This window comes from Bidens hawaiensis, unplaced genomic scaffold (assembly GCF_021521415.1).
Source record: "Bidens hawaiensis isolate Kalapana, Puna unplaced genomic scaffold, B.hawaiensis_p1.1 tig00021582_1, whole genome shotgun sequence".
Lineage (NCBI taxonomy): Eukaryota > Viridiplantae > Streptophyta > Magnoliopsida > Asterales > Asteraceae > Bidens > Bidens hawaiensis.
The window spans coordinates 333,906-338,743 of record NW_027493360.1 but is presented as its reverse complement, the minus strand read 5'-3'; the positions used below and the strand labels follow the sequence as shown (position 1 = coordinate 338,743).

The following is a 4,838-nucleotide window of genomic DNA, read 5'->3' as shown; positions in this document are numbered from 1 at the left end:
TAACGCGTATTTGACACCGTATAAGCAACACACAAACCAAAACAAACCACCACCTTTCACCGGTGACACACACAATGGCTAATAATAATATTAACAACCTTGCATCACACATCTTAAGTACCATAATATTCATCATTTTATGTCATCCTTTTGCTAGTCTGTTAGGTAACATGATCCGAAATCTCTCAAATATCTTTCTCTAATCCAAATTATACATCCCATTATTCTCGATAATCTCGGCTTTTTGCTTCTATATAAACCCGTTGCATATGTTCACTTCATCACCACCACCAGCACTAGCAATATGAACACCCTCATTCAACTTCAATGCTCAAAACCAGCTGAAAACATTAGAGAAGAAGGGGTGGTGTTCATGTGGATGCACCGAGTGCGATGATCCAACGGTTCCACATGACTACTTTGAGGCTGTTCTTGATTACATTAATGATATGCTCATGGGTGAAGAAGATGACTTGATGAACAAGTCATCCATGTACCATGATTGTTCTGCTCTTCAAGCAACCGAGAAATCGTTCTACGATGTTCTTGCTCAACAACAACAACAAACAACTTTTCCTACCATGATTAAAGCTTTGGACCTTAACTTATCTTCGGTCCAAGTTCCGGATCAAAGCCAATATGTTTGCAACCCGGTTAGGGTAAGGGGAAAGAAGAATAACAGGCAATTGTCCGAATTGTCCGAATGTGGCGGTTTTGAGCAACAATTTAGGAGTAATAAGCAATTAGCAAGCGGTTCGGGTGAGGAAGAATTGATAAAGACCGAGATAACGACCATGATTGACAAGCTCTTGCTTTGTCCCGGCTCGAAAGATGTTGGTTTGCATGATGAGCTTGCTTGTTGTCCGTTTGATAAGCCGGTTAATCCGAGCTTGATTGCGGAAAAACAAAGAAGAAAGAGGACTAGTCCGGTTAAGCAAATCGTGGACTTGAAGAGTTTGCTCACTCAATGTGCACAAGCTGTTTCATCAAACAACAAACTCACAGTTGAAGAGCTTCTTCAGAAGATTAGAAACCATTCATCCCCTCGTGGAGATGCTGACGAGCGTCTGGCCCCTTATTTCGCTAATGCACTCGAGGCACGTTTCATGGGGACCGGGATGGATATTTACACGAATCTAGCTTCAAGCAAGATCAATGCGTGTGATATCGTTAAAGCGTATCAGGTTTACGTCTCCGCGTGTCCTTTCAAGAAGATGTCCAATATTTATGCTAATAAGATGATTGGAAACCTTGCTAGAGGTTCACCAAAGCTTCACATTGTTGATTTTGGTATCTTGTATGGGTTCCAATGGCCCTGTCTTATTCAGGGCCTATCAGCGCGGCCTGGTGGGCCGCCAAGCCTTAGGATTACAGGCATTGACTTTCCTCAGGCTGGCTTTCGCCCAGATGAGAGAGTCCAAGAGACTGGACGTCGTCTGGCTGATTACTGCAAAAGATTCAACGTGCCATTTGAGTATCATGCTATCGCAAAGCACTGGGATAGTGTGACCGTTGACGATCTTAAGATCAACAAGGACGATCCTCGTTGTGAATTGCTTGTATCGACTAAGGAATGTGTTTGATGAAACGGTACTTGGAGCCATGGATTGTCCACGTGAGTCGGTTCTAAAGATGATCAAGAACATCAAGCCTGATTTATTCATCCATGGAGTCGTGAACGGGAACTACAACTCCCCGTTCTTCTTGACAAGATTTCGTGAGGCTTACTTCAACTTCTCGGTGTTATTCGACATGTTTGAGGCGGCATTGCACCGTGATGATGAAGAGAGGTTGTTATTCGAGAAGGAGGTGATCGGTCGGGAAGTGATCAATGTGATTGCTTGTGAAGGAACAAGGAGGATTGAGAGGCCGGAAACATATAAACAATGGCACGCGAGGAATGAGAGGGCGGGTTTAACTGTGGTGCCGATGAACAATGACATAATGAAGGAGGTTAAGGCTAAGGTGAAGATAGGGTTTCATAAGGACTTCATGGTGGATAATGATGGAGATTGGATGGTGCAAGGGTGGAAAGGGAGGGTGATCTATGCTATGTCCTCATGGAAGGCTGCATAACCCTTTGGTGTGGTCATTTAGTTAATATTATCCGGTTTGAATCTTTTCTTTTGTGTTTGGTTTTTCTAGTTCTATAATAAGTTTGTTGTTTACTTATAAGTCTTGTTATGTTTCTATAAAAATTAGTACTTGCCAACGTTCATATAACTTTTAAACTATATGTATCAACCACAATGTATTAGTCTTTTCATGAACCATTTAGGTCTAAATTTTTAGACAATTGATCTTATCAAGAAAACTTGTATTATGGTTTTGAGATCCTAAACTCATAATCGTTCTTTGGTAAAACTGAAGCAATGGTGATCGACAACATTTTGTGAAAGATGTAACACATTAACGATGTGGTGCAAGGATAATGGACGACACGGCCAAGATTAAGACTACCATGAGACACAATATGGTAGTCGATACAACATTGTGATGGAGACGTTGACATGTGCGCACTACACAATTTACATGCAACAATAACACACATGTTAAGTTTTGTTCGAGAGCTTATGAGCGATTAGAGATCGTTACCTTGTGTCCTTGCCATTGGGTTGAGTTACTTCTCAAATTTGCTCGAAATGACCAGAAACTTACCTAAGATGTCATAAGTTCTATTATCTCTCTATTTCACTCATGATGGCCAAAAACTTACCTCGACATTGTGTCAAGGTACTTCTACAACTCCCTCATATCGATTGGAAATCACCTCGTTATTTAGTTGATGCACTATGATAAACTTGTTGTACGAAATCTATATTTTCACGTTTCGGACATGTATTACATTATATGGCATGAACCTAAAAAACATTGTTTCCACTTTTCAAGTATTGGCATACATCCATACATACTAGATCAAGTTCATGTTATATATTGGTAATTTGGACCAACAGTTTGTAAAGCGTGAAAAAAGATAATAATAAAAAACAAAATACAAGCAAACAAAATGAACTTACGAAGTCATAAATAGTTTCATAAATAACAAAAGCTACATTACACAATAAAACGTCGGAGTTGACCCGACTTTGGGTTTTGGGCCCATTCTAATCTATCCCATAAGACTAGGTGACGAGTTAGGCGAAAAGGGATGACATTTAGGAAGAACACCGCCCCCCCCCCCGGCCGATTTTTGGGCGAAAAGGGGCGGGGGCGGGGGCGGGATGTATTTGTCGCCGGAAAGGTGTGAAGAATATTATTAATTTAATATGTTGTGTTATATATATATATATATATATATATATATATATATATATATATATATTACTATTGTAGCTTCTACACCATTACACCCCAAAAACAAATTCTCACCCTTTGCTGACTGGACGTCACATGACGCAAAACGCCCCAATTTGTAGCCCCTCCACTACACATAGCCTAAGAGACGAGCTCACGGGCCGGAGAATGACGAATCCGAGATCACCTCGCTACGCCCAAAATTATTTAAAAGGATACTCGATCTTCACTAGCTATTCATGAGCTAGTTATGAAAATATAGTTGGTTGACTCTGAATTTATGAAAGAAAGATAAATATAACATTTATTTACACTACCCTTAAAAAAGTTCATGTGTGTAGGGCCGTCTTTGAAAATTGTTAAATTTGTTTTGGGCCAAAAATGAAAAAAAGGGCCTAAATAGTTCAGTAATTGAGTTTAAACATTAAGAATATATATCTTTTCAAAAAATATATGTAGTTTAAAAAAAATTTGGGTCTATTGAGGTGTTGGGCCGGGGTCGGTCAACACCCAGCCAGCCCTGCCTCATAGCCAACCTTCCCCACATGCTCTAATCAACCCATTATGTCGCTCGGATTAATTTATGCCCTGAAAAAGGAACGTATTAACCATTTCTCTACTGCCAACCATACTTTAGCCGTGACATCACAAGAAGCAAACAAATACTTTGCAAATTCAATCTCTTTTAGACAGGAAGAACATAAAGTAGATCGAAAACATCAATATCCTTATCCACCAATTACTCTTGTAGGAATTCGGTTTGCAAGAATTCACCAAGTTAGAAATGATTCTTTTTCGAGGAACAAATATATCTCATCTCGTTGGTCTACTTCAATTCAGTAAAGCTGTAAAATAACATGATTGATATAATTTCTCACCAGTTCTACTGAGTAGTCGTCAATGCCATCAACCACCCAAATCCACGATTCAACATTATTGGTTAAAATGACTAGGTCCAAGCTCGTCTTCAATTCCAACACCAAAGACCATTACCGATCCTCTTTTGCAAAGAGAATAAAGGGGTTAATTCCTTTACCATTTAGATCAACAATAAACTTAATAATACGGTTCCAATCCCTTATCCATGCTTATACCCATATGCAAACCCTACTTTTCACCCAAGAAAATCTTTGATTACCTTAACCCATAAGTCTCCTTGATTATTTTTCATTCTCATCTTTCACTCTTGCAACAAGGCTTTATTGTGTTATATTGTTTGTATTACTGTGTTGCATAATTTATATTGTATTTTTATACTGTATTTTTTGTGTTGTATTTTGAGAAAAACAAAACAACTGAGACTGAGAGTGCTAATCCATACCAATGGGTTGGTGGTCTGATAACAAAGCCTTTAAATACTTTGAGTTAGGAAAGTTTGGGAGGTCTTTGGTTCAAATTCTATAAATGACAAGAATTCAAAAAATTCACGGGTTAAAAATTAAAATATCCTAATTAACCTACTTAAATAAAACACATTTTTATTTTATTTTATCCAATGGATGCATATTTATTGTGAAGAGGTAATTATTACAAAATATCTAGAC

The 4,838-nt window shown here is 38.5% G+C and overlaps 1 pseudogene; it reads left to right on the top strand.

Annotated features, from left to right (window-relative positions):
* Positions 1-225: 225 nt before the first annotated feature.
* Positions 226-2,169, top strand: LOC143563885 (scarecrow-like protein 14 pseudogene; annotated as a pseudogene).
* The last annotated feature ends 2,669 nt before the right edge of the window (positions 2,170-4,838 follow it).